The sequence below is a fragment of the Saccostrea cucullata genome, unplaced genomic scaffold, assembly GCF_032062105.1.
Source record: "Saccostrea cucullata isolate Sc308-1 unplaced genomic scaffold, CSIRO_AGI_Scuc_v1 ctg5468, whole genome shotgun sequence".
In the NCBI taxonomy this organism is placed as follows: domain Eukaryota; kingdom Metazoa; phylum Mollusca; class Bivalvia; order Ostreida; family Ostreidae; genus Saccostrea; species Saccostrea cuccullata.
The window spans coordinates 9,907-22,807 of NW_026929654.1; the positions used below are offsets into that span (position 1 = coordinate 9,907).

The 12,901-nt window shown below is 31.4% G+C and overlaps 1 long non-coding RNA gene across 1 annotated transcript; it reads left to right on the forward strand.

Annotated features, from left to right (window-relative positions):
• Positions 1-528: 528 nt before the first annotated feature.
• LOC134281619 (uncharacterized) lies at positions 529-6,980 on the forward strand. The gene is made up of 6 exons (XR_009995135.1): positions 529-572; positions 2,278-2,319; positions 2,762-2,809; positions 4,441-4,482; positions 6,059-6,103; positions 6,939-6,980. It is a non-coding gene; the product is annotated as an uncharacterized LOC134281619 (long non-coding RNA).
• The last annotated feature ends 5,921 nt before the right edge of the window (positions 6,981-12,901 follow it).

A 12,901-nucleotide genomic window follows, 5' to 3' on the forward strand; every position in this document is an offset into this window, starting at 1 on the left:
ACTCAGAATCAGCTTTGCAATACAGTGTTACGTTTTAATTGCATTTTAAGCTCCGGGAAGCCTTAACAGTACTGCGTACACATAATTTAATAAAAAGGTTGTGCCCTGTCAATTTAGGAGACGTCATTTATCTCTGCTAGTACTTGAAATATCACGCCAGAAATTTAAATACACAATAATAGAACAAAAGAAAGATATATTTGAGAAAATTGTCGAAAAATATCGCGAGTAAGAGAAAAATAAATCTAGGATTCCGGATTTTTTTGGTTCAAATGTTTGGTCGTGCTCCGTGGATCTTCATCAGGAGATTTTGTTAAAAATACAAAATAATTGCCAAAAGTGTATTGGAATCTTTGACTTATATATTTATGTGAAATTTCATAACAATATGACGTCGTTAAAAATAAATGATAGAAGATTCCGCTTGAACGGCCCTAACACATTAACATTCCACTGGTATATCTTATAAATGATTAAACGTATATTTACGTACAATGTATATGACTATACTATCATTTTGTTTGCTACAGAATTATGGAGAGAGATTTACCATTTAAAGCGAGGAAATGAAGGTAAAAAAAGTCTTTACCAATATAAAGGACAAGATAGGGTAATTGCCGAATCTGGCCATTTATTTGATGTAAAAATCGGAACACTGGTAAAATTGTGATAGTTGTAGTTAAGAAGTGAAAATGAGGCTTACTTTAAGACAAGTACTAATTTTGATTTAAAGCTTACATGGAAGCCACTGGAGGGTGCAGAAATAGGAAATTTACCCGAATTTTCTCAATTCTGGTAGAATTTCATCATATTTCGGATAAATTTCTCTTCGGAATACATAGAACACACGCTTGCCTATCTGAGAATTTTACACATAAACTGCGTCTGATATCAGTGTATAAAATATATAAATTTGGTAGATAGACAAGCGTGTGCTCTATGTTTTCTGAAAGAGAATGTGCTGTGAAATTAATGAAAATTTGCATTGAAATGAGAAATTGTAAAAAATCGACCTATTTCCTGACCTCATTGAGACCCCTTTATATTGTAAATCTTAAAACCAACACTCATTTTGTCGCAGGGATGGCAACAGGTTTTTATGGATAAACTGTTGGGTCATTCTAAAAGACATCCAAAATCATGGGCCAAATACTGGTCTTACCCAATCTTGTCCTTTGTAAGATAGTCTCAAAATAAATACTTACAAGTAATTGTATAACTGTGTTCCATTTTATTTGTCTGTAAGACGGAGGGGGCCTGTGTTTGGTCCTCAATTGCTGTAAGATGAGCAACCATGGCTGTGAATAGTCGTTTACATCATCATTTAGACAGTCTCTATAATTTTAATACATAGAAGTGCTTGTTAGACGTCTTTTTAGAAGAAATAAAAGACGTCCTTTCTGGTTTTTTTTTCGACCTCGTGAATTTGGTTCCTTAAAAGGCAATGAGGAACTTTCAAAAGTTTTATTGGGAATTTTTTTTTTCCCTCATAATAAATTTTAAACATGTGAAATTTACGCAGCGAGTTATAAGGCTAAATATAGGAATGAACTAATAAAAATGCAAAATTTGTATAATTTATATACAATGGAAGTTTAAGTTGATTTTCTTATTCATAATTATTTAATACAAAGAGAATGTTAAAGCTAGTACACATTATGAGTCAAATTTCTTTCCCATTCAAGTTATAAATCTTATGAAAAAACAACGTCGGCGCAAGGGCAAAACTTATCAAATATAAAATAAATATGATATAACATTTAAGACAGTATTCTATAAATTAATTATATTGCTGCTTTCATCCTATGTACTTTCTCAATCGATAAAAAAATTATGAAACTTACAATGGACTGTAAATTTTTACCCTGTTTCAAATTAAAACTTTACGAATAATAACTAAACACTTACTTTGTCGGTATTTGTGCAGCAACATCTTAAATCCTTGGAATAATCTGAGTCAAATATAATCTCGTTTCTGTAAAACATAGTAAGGTATGCCCTTCCGCCAAACCGACACTTCTCGTCTCTATTAGAGAAAAAGATTGAAAAGATATATTATAATATGTCCTGTTCTTTACTTTTCATTTAGATAAATTTGTGTGAAAATGTAATTCAGCTCTTTGATTTCAAAATTATTCATATTCTTGAAATTTTAATTTCTTTCATTCGAAAAAAAACCCAAAGGGAAACAGTATCATTCGTGTTTTATTTACAGTACTCTACATGCACGTGATAATGAAAGATTGTAATTAAGACACATATTCTAATTCTTTCTAGATCTGAAAGGGGAACTGTGCAGGCGACAAACAGATTGGGAAGGTATGTGGCACACAATCAATCAAGTTTATCAAGTACTTATGAAAAAAAAGAAACAGTTTCATTAGTTAAAGATAACCGTATTATTGTTTTTGTATTACTATTAAATACTTTTAAACTTCATATAGATATAACTTAGATTCGTAAGAATATTAATATATTTGCCTTCAGTTTTTATGTGTTTCTTTTTAATCACGGAAAGGGAAATCAATGTTATTTGTTTATAAAACTTAAACTTCATTCTTTTATATTTTATTATCTAAATAAAACATGCAACTCTATCATTTGAAAAAAAAACACATAATGTTAACTAATGATGTCTATCCCTGTCTGTTATTAAAAGTCATAAAACATAATAGAATTAACCTAAGAAGATTGATGTATTAACTGATTGTTATGCCATGTGAAATGTTCATTCTAATTATTTTAGATTATTACATTTCAGTGTCACAGCAAAATAAAATGATGCATCAACTAAACACGAAATACGGAGGTGAGCTGCACTTAAATAGCAATTTTAAGTTTTCTACATAACTGTTCTTTGTTCTTTAAAATGTAAATGAAACCAATAAGTCACCAAAGAATACTTTCACATAGAAAACTCCTCGGGTACAATTAAACACATCAAGGTATATTGAAGGGCCTTTTCAAGTGGCGGCTCTTCCAGAATCGTGTAACATTTAGGTGCATGTCACTATGACATATATGATACACAGCGTATAAAAAGATGTAAATTCTATAGTAATTCGTCTGGTCATTTGCATATTATTTTTTATGCAAAAGGGATTGATGGATTATTGTTTTTGTCCTATCTGTCTGCAAACTTTAACCTTAACCTTCGCCATAATTTATGAACCGTGTAAAATAGAAACTTCATATTTGGTATGCATACTCCACTTATAAGTTCTTTCGACTGATATCAAGGTCAATTACCTTGTGACCCTGACTGCGACCTTTATCCTAAATATAATGTTGTCCGGAGACTTTCACTTTCGCCATACCTTTTAACCATGACAGATTGAAAAATAATATTTGGTATGCACACTTCAATTATTAAGCTCTTTCAAATGCACCAAGATCAATGACTATGACCATGACTGTTACAAATATGCTAAAAATAGCTTTTTCGTACCTTCATCATAACTATTGAACCATGAGAGGTAGAGACTTTATTTTTGTATGCAAACTCCACTTACAAGAATGTATGGTTTGTGCTTTTTGTGCCTTAAAAGCATAATGTTCTCAAAAAGTTAGGAAATTGGCTTGAGCTGAGTAGATAAAGATGAGAATCATTAAAGAATATGGCATGAACGAGGACCGTTCTGAAAATATGAGGTTATTAATTTGGTACATTTCTAAGTTGAATGCAGAAAAGCCTCAGAATGACTCAATTCTGTGGGTTTTTTTCCTTTAGAAAATAGTGTCGTCCACCGTCGCTCAATTCAGTTTTTTTATATATTATGTAAAATGCTTGGAAAAATCTCAAAATCTGCCTGGGCGACGGTGGCAGAGTATGTTTTTTGAAAAAAAAAACATTCCACTGTAAATTGATGTCTTCTGTATTTTTTATAGAAAATACAGGAAAATGCAAAAGTTAATATGACGTCACAATTAGCATTTAGGAGGTCATATTAAATTCTTACTCCATGGAATTCCTATTATTCAGATAGAATAAATTTTAATTTCGTACATCATTTTCCTATTTTAGAAAAATACAGGGCTTATTTTGTATTGAAATTGTATCTTGCTGTCACGTATATGCTAAAATAGCTTTTTTCGAACTTTGTTGCCACCGAGTGCATAGTGTTTCATTCTTGTTGAAACTTTAAATTATATCCATCATTTTTTACGTTTTTTATATACGTTTTACAAATCTCAAAGATGATTTTAATCTGCTTTAGTGTGATTGTCATGAAGACGCTACATTGTAAATTACCATGCCCTATAAATTTGTGTTAACTTCACATTATTAGAAAATATTACATTAAACTCCGACAGTTAGAGTTGATAGATTCTTTCTAAAGTTGCCATATACCTCTGTTCTGGTGAGCAATGATCTTCACCTAGATATTTTTTATTTACTTTGTAACATAATAGGATAAAAAAATATATTTATTACTTTAGGTCTGCAAGACGATTTGATGAAAAAACAAAAACATTACGAAGGTATGACTTACACAATTAATTTTCCTTGAAGGGTTTTTATCGCATCCTTTATTCTACATTTTTGTCCCCCGCTTGAAAAGTGGGTTATATTAATTTGGGTCTGTCCGTCCGTCTTTCTGTCTGTCTGTCTGTAACGCTTTCTTTTCCACACGATATCTCGAGAACCCTTTGAGCTTTCGCAATGAAATTTTGCACAGCGACTTCCTATTGACTAGAGAAGAAATTTTGAGGTCAAAAGGTCAAGGTCATAAATTTGCAAATTCTGTCTGTTATATCATTTTGTTTCCGCGGGATATCTCAAAAACCCTTCCTGCTTTTGCAATGAAAGTTTATTTAAGAACTACCTGTGACCTAAGGAAGATCCCCATTGCTTTTGAGGTCAAAAGGTCTCAGTTCAAGGTCGTTAATTTATACATTTTGTCTTAGTGTAACACTATCGTTTCAGGGCGATATTTCAAAGAGATTTTGAGCTTTTGCAATCTAATTTTATACCACTCACTTGGACCTCTCTCGCCCCTATCAAAGTGTCCCGACCCGTTTTTATAACTTTTTTATTGTATTACATGTCGCTATTTTTAGCACAAGGCATAAGGAGAGTTATAACGTATAAAACAGGTTCTCGGTGGATTTCATATTCTTATTACACCTATTAGAGCTGTTTAATAAAGGCTAAATTAGACACCGTGCATTGTGTAAAATTTTGACAAAATCGAACATGAATATATATATATATATATATATATATAATAATATGTGACTTGATGTTTGCTTATAATTTTTGTCAGTTGAAAGCGGTCTAATGGTATATTTCTCGCTTCTCATGTGATGGGTCCCTGATTCGAATCTCGGACGTTTCATTTTCTTCTTTTTTTCCGAAATACTTCTTTTTTACTAAATATAGTATTCAGCGTGTGATATGAAAAAAAAATTATGAGGTCTGGCTTGTACAAACTCATAAAATCATCATAACAGTATGATAAATATTTCAAATGAAAAGAATCTTCTATACACATAATAAAGAATAAGCAGTCACATCTTTATATCCATATTGGCATATTTTATTTGCTTCAATATACATTTATACATTCAATAATTCTACAAATTTAGGAGACCCCCCCCCCCCATTCCCCCGAAATGCGCATGGTTTTCTTTTTCCCTAAGCGGGGGAACAAATTCTGTGCATAAGCTTGTTGAAAAATAAAACACAGTTGTATTATTTAAATTTATCTTTCTTTAAGTTTATGTTTAGGCTTGAAACACCTTTTATCCTTCGGTAGCTTGTATCCTTAAAAATATTATATGTAAGACTTTTCTTCAATTTCTGATGTTTTTATTGAAAACAAATCAGGGGAAACATTGTTTATTGCATGTAAAATCTTTTTTTTATTTCATTATAAGTAACATATGCAAATCTGTAATTTAACATAAATAACATCATGAAAATAACAACTGTCTACGTCTCTGTTAATCGAAGCTCAAAAAAATATAAGAATTGAAAAAAGAATATATTTGCATTAAAATGAGTGTAATGTCATGTTAAAAGTAAATTCTAATATTTTATATTATTACATTTCAGAGTCGCATCAAAATGAAATGATCGAACTAAAAGGGAAAATCTGCGGTGAGATCGATGCACATTTTATTAATTTTCCTGCACAATTGTTCCCTACGGAAGCCTGTTTAGGACCTATCAAAAAATATATTTGAATTCCATGTAACGAATTGTCGAAATTAACGAATTTAATATATCTGTTATAACAGATTTAATTCGTTATAACGAATTCTAGGAAATTGTTATAATCTATTAAATTTGTTTTAACAAATTCGATAATTCGTTATATCAAATTCAAAAATATTTTTTGATGTGTCAAAAATGGGCTTCCGTAAAATCGAGTGCAATAGTATCGACAAAACTAAAAGTCAAGATTATCCTCAAATTATGAATTCATCAATTAAAATAGTACGATAATAGTGAGACTGTGATAATTCATAATTCACAAAATAAACCTCCTAATTATGTAACATTTTTAATGTCTATTTTTAAACAATTAATGCATATTTAGTGCCCATCTTTTGAGGTGTACAATCAATTATCATCCAAACCTCAACGAACAGGCCATACATATTTACACTTTTCTGGTTGTTACAGAAGAAATGTAATACCAATTAATCATTACGGTAAATTACTACTCCAAAAGGTAGACACCTTCCGAGTCAACCATCGAAATTTCTTTCCTAAAATAAACTGAAATTGTCCCCCTTGCTATCATGCAGTGTTGGCTAGTGGTGCAGTTTTGAAAGAAATATAGTACATTGTAATATTTATTACTTGAAACTACTCAGGTCTTTCTTTAATGTACAAGCTTTAAGATCAGTAAATTTAAACCAATAATTGCAAATACATCGATAAAACCAGGATTTCGTGACCTGATAAAGTTTTGTCTGTCCTTTTACAGATATAGCGACAGTGGTTAAAACACTGGAAACGGCAAGACAAGGTAGGAATTTTTATATAGTAATGTCAATTGGCAATAAAAGTCAAAAAGAGGTTCAAGGACTATCTCGATCACATGATCACTCGGTTTTAAAAGAAAGAATCATTCCAGTATTTAAAAGTTTAAATATAACTACAGGTTGTCCCCAGAGTGTTCATGATTTTAAGAAACAAACCTTAATTCATATGTAATTTGCTGAATATTTATGTAAAATGTTGATCTATTATGAACTCAGCCTACCTTTCTTGTGATGGTTTGAATAAACGTGAAGCTACACTACCTAGGAATGTTTCTGTATTAATATGATATTTTCTTTTCAGTTTTGTATTTCTTGATAGCTTCCTTAAGATTGGGTCATGATAAAAAGAACAGAATATATACAACCTGAGGTTTTCTGTGAATTCATGGTTTGCTGGTCTTAGGATTTTAAAAAGTTTTTATAGGATGAAGGCAAAAAGAGGGCTATTTTCATGCATTTAATTCATAGCTCTGGGGTCATAATTGTGACAAAATAAACAATACACAACAGTAAAAACCAGACAAAATCTCACAGAATGTACTCCTACAGCAGTCCTAGAAATTGATTCCTGGGATTACAGAAATATAAAACAGTTTAAAATCAACCCAGGACATCTAGTAGACAGGGTATAGATTATGAATGAGTTGTCCTTGATCCTACTGAGATTGCACATTGTATTAACAATGTCTGTAAATGAATCAACAATCAAGTTGAATTTAAAGATGTATTTTTGGGAGAACAGTGCTTTGTTTTAGTATTATACAAATTGATATAATACGTTCAGCATACTCACGATTCTATGTTGTAATTATCTCCAAATTGCCTACAAATTTAAAGTACAAATAAAATAAAGGAAATATGACATATGCACTTTATTTTCACTTGTAGCATGTTTACTTGACACCATATGTAGCCATTTTATACTGATTTTGAAGATTATTAATATTGCTTAGCGTACATTTTTTTATATAAAAAATGGGTAGACTTAATGCTCTTTTTGGATCTTTTTGCGACTTCTCTACCAAACTGTAGATGAAGTGAATCCAAAATATTTTTAAGGTATTTAATAGATAGCTAGAGCAATATACATGGTTACTTTAGGTAAACATTTGGCACAAAGGCAATGCCTTGTTGCCATGAACCGAACTTGAAGCAACGATCCATTAGTGTCTTCTTCCGGAATTTGACATGTACCCAGACTATTTATTAGGTTGATATGAATAGGAGGTAGGGCTATCGATCGGTGTTATTATTGAAATCTCTCTCTATATATCTCTCTCTCTCTCTGTAGAAATTCGAATACGTGTTTGGAATAGTACAGCGATGTCTTTATTATTTTTTATGAGGACACGCAAAATTAAAACAACATTTAAGGTAGGATTCCGGTTTCTGACTTGATGAAATATTCAAAGTACCGGTGCATATCTTTATATCTCTTATATATTTAGATGTAAGGAATTTAAAGGCCATTTTCTTTCCTCATGACAAGTGTACAACTTTGAATAAGAATGGTAAACTGCCTTTGAAAACTAGCAGAGACTATACTTTTGGCGTAATGGTGGCGTATAAAATGTTTTCCTGTCTGTCTCTCATAATTTTTTTAGAACATTGAATTTAGTTATAGTTTTTACACAAGCAAAGATTTGAAAAAAAATTACAAATATAAGTTAAATTAAAAAGAGACTTAAGTTTATACGAATATCAAATACATGTTCATGTACGAGGGTTGTCACAGGGAACATAAAATATTTTCTCTTCGCTAAATCAAATTATTTTTCTTGTCAAAGTAAAGAGTAACATTTTATTTTATAACACCTTGTTTGACGACGTTCATGACCCGTTCCCAAATGTCTGCATTCAACAATCAGTGCTCTACTTTACATGCAATAACTTTTTTTACGATGCAGAGGGAACTAAAACTGAATCTCGTGCTATTTTTTTTCTATTAAAATATAGTCTGTAATGTCCTTTCTGTACTCTTATTCCCCGTCTCTGATGAATATAAAACATACCAAAAACAATTTATTACATTTCCGTGCGCGGGGTACGCGTTCGACGACGTCATTTTCATCTAACTCAATTCGAACAATACTTTGAAAATCATGACACTAGTCGTCTGTTTCTTATGCTATTTTTATGAAATTTTAACATATTATTAAGACGCAGTACAGTTAAGGTGCGCAATGGAAATATCGACTAATTTGTATTTAAAAATGTATTCTTAATGGGGATGGCGATTATTTTTAATACATTATTTATATCGGATAATTGTAATTATGATTAATAACTATATATCGAGGACGATTATATTTTATATTTAGACTAGTCACGTGATGCGGCAGTCACGCGATTTTAGCACATTGACTTGAAGTATTGATGATACATATAAATGTCACCAGTGCAAGGGCATAACCAAGATAAATTTCCATGTTTAGTATATTAATATTTTCAACGCGTATTGTAGTTTCTAAAAAGTGCTGCGATCCTGTCTAAATTCTGCAATTTCATTGTTAAAATTATACTTGTATGACCGAATGCTATATTTTTTGCTGGTCAGCGGCATGAAATATTGATATAAATAAATCGTTTTTTAAGATTTCATCAGGATCGCAGCACTTTTCAGATACCTTAATAGTTCTATAGTTGAAATGTAAAAGCTTACTTTGATCCATAGAGTGTATGCCCTTGCACTAGATCGATTTATTAAGACCCCCCACATTACCCTCCGATGTACTTGCATACAAATATACGGCAGTGTTAATCAAACACGTAATGTACAGAAAATATATTAATAAAATAGCGAAGAAGACATTAAATTCAAGTTATTGGCCCATAGGATATCTGTAAATAATATTTTATTTAATTAGAAAATACATCTTTTGTTGAGAAAATATTACTTGATCTGTGCTTCACTGCATACAAACTACGTCACGTTGTAAGAAATGACGTCATATTGACAAGTGTATTGCGATCAGTGATTTGTTTATAACTTGTTATGTGGGATTTAACTAACGACAAAACAAAACGCTGTAGTAAGTTTTTATGTAGTTTGATGATTTCTTACTGGTTAAATTAGCAGATAAACTCATTTTGTGGCATTTCAAAGAAATGTTGTATGACGTATATTGTGTATGATGTCATAGTCAAGTTTTCCCGTACAAATTAGGCTCCGCCTCCTTTTTGTAACCTTAACTGTGCTGCGGATTTCGATTCTGGTTTCAGTCATTTAAATTTTAGATTAATCTTTTACATAGTACCAAAGAAAAAAAAAACATATGTAATAGTTATATGCGTAAATTCTTCCCAGTACAATGTAAATGCAATTTAAATCTTTTTTTATGTCATTTTGAATTGGTTATGGACTTTCAAGATCTGGACTTTCGAAAATTTCTCATATGCTATTTGGTATTTCATAATTTAAAGGTTTTATTTAATTTGCCGTCTTAAACCTTTTTCGAGTTATTTTTAGTAAAAATACACAAAAAGTCTAATAGTAATGATTTATTTTGTCGGAAAAGTAGCATTTCACTCTGTCGATATTTATTAATTTTTGTGTTTGGTATTATATAGAAAAAAAAATTAATTATTCAATGTCTGTTAATTAAAACGAGGATTAAGTATCTGATACATGTATATAGATGTTTACATATATGGCAGCTTAGCATACGCGTAGTTATAGAAGATACAAATCCTCTAGACATAGTTTTCATGTATTAATACAGGGCCCTATTATATTTTTACTCAAGAAAATAATTTTTTTGGAGTACACCCCTACTTATGTTATTGTGGTTTAAATTCAAGGCACGTGGTTTAGATTGATCTATTCAAAGGTTATAGGGCAGAACCGGTTTAATAAATAAAAATGGCAGTAAACAGGAAATTCCTTTAGTCTGTATGTCCTGTAAAAATGTGGTTTCATTTCTGAAAAACTTTCATGATTTTAAACAGACAAGGGGTGGTGCTTCAAGGGGGGTGTTGAATGACAATATATATCGTATCATACTTTACGGCGAAAATAATAGTTAGTAGCTACCTATACGCTGGTAAAAAAAATAGTTGTAATATCATCTACACTGACAAATCTTTGTTTGCCTTATATGGTTATTGTTATAAATGCGCACAGAGGATCTAACCACGAGCAACTGACCAATCTTTGAATGAATAGCAACGTGTACGCCAAATACATGTTTACATTTTACTTCGAACACGTGTTTCGGCTCAATCTATGATCTTGTGAATGGAGTGAAAAATAAAAGAAATGTTCTTATGAACAAAATACAAAGATTAGAAAGTATGAAAGATCTACTGTTAACTAGAAAAAAAATGTAGGTTTTTTTTTTGTCTAGTTTAGAACACAAGCGCTTCAAGGGTAAGGAAACCGAGCAGCATCTCTTAAGCATTTAAATAAACAAAACTTTGCTTACATAACTATACTTGTGATCACGTGTTTTGGCCAGGGAATCCACATGACAATTGTATTCACTGATAGTACAACAATTGAACAAAGGAATTAATACAGACGCAAATCGCTTTGCAGTATGACTTTTAGAAACCCAGACTTCCATCGGTTATTTAACAGATTAATTGTTTGTTATTGCAAGCATGAAAATAGTATCGACTTTTTTTAATGCTATTCATTTACCATAAGATTTACCTCTTTTTACCGTAAAATTCCTGAAGTATTCGTAGTAACCCATAATGCAATTCTCATTCAGCTGATTAGTCAATAAAATCATGCTGGTGCCTCATTTGCTAATCTTACGCCAAAAAACATAGTTCCAGTTCCCATGTAAATATATTTGTCCAAAAAGAATTTGAATGAATAACTGCAGAAAATTGCAATATAGAGAATACTAATTTAAGTTTGAATGAATGTAAGAGAGATCGAATGAAAAACATCGCAGCTAGGATAAGGCTGCCCGTAAAATATCAAACTGTTCAAACCGTAGTAACTTCTCTTAACTACATAGATATGACGTCATAATAGAATATGACGTCAAGTCACTGCATACTTGAGCTGGCATGACGGGGAAAGTGTCATAATTTTTACATGGCACGTAGATTTATTTTGGGGACTTATTGTTTAATTCAAGTGTTAGGATTGTATTTGAGCTCGAGTGTGCTGTTATGATGTTGAACATTTGAAATTTAAATATCCTTATTCCTTTTACTTGCCCGATATGCACATATTCAAACAATACCAAAAAATTATGTTTGAAACGCTCCCCTTACACGTCCGAAGACAGGGTTAGAATTTATGAATCGTGTTTATATTGGACTGGCACAAGTGATAAATAAGGACAAATTAAAGATATTCTTTGTGAATCTACAAGAGAAGTATGTCCTCTAACTGTATATTGCTGGGGGATTGTGTGTAGTTTATCCATTTTTGTATAAATCGCGATAAAGAGTGGAAAATACCCCGTCTTATGTTGGTAAGTTGAATTTCTTGTAGAATATTTTCTTAACGAGTAAAAATTAAACCTGCCCCCAGCACTTTCTATGCACTAGAGATCATGACGAATTGGTCTAGGTAACAAACTTTGCACAATATTTTTGTTTTGCACTTGTGCCGAAGCGTTTTTGTGCAACAATTAGGAGTATCACAAATCTCCGTCACGTGATCAACACAGTCATGTGACGTCACGGAAATGCTTTAAAATAAAACAGGATTAAACTATCATCTCAAGTTGTCTACAATTTCAAACAAAGATTACATGTTAAAATTAAAATCTAGCTCGGGATAAAATGTATATTTTCAAGGCATTTTAAGCCTTCGGACAGCCTTATCATAACTGCGACTTCCACAGATATTATAAGCTGGTAGAAACTGAAATGCAACAAAACTTTTCTGTTTACCAAGTCTCCACTTGCTAGTCACTTCCTGGCCACATTTCCGTGAATA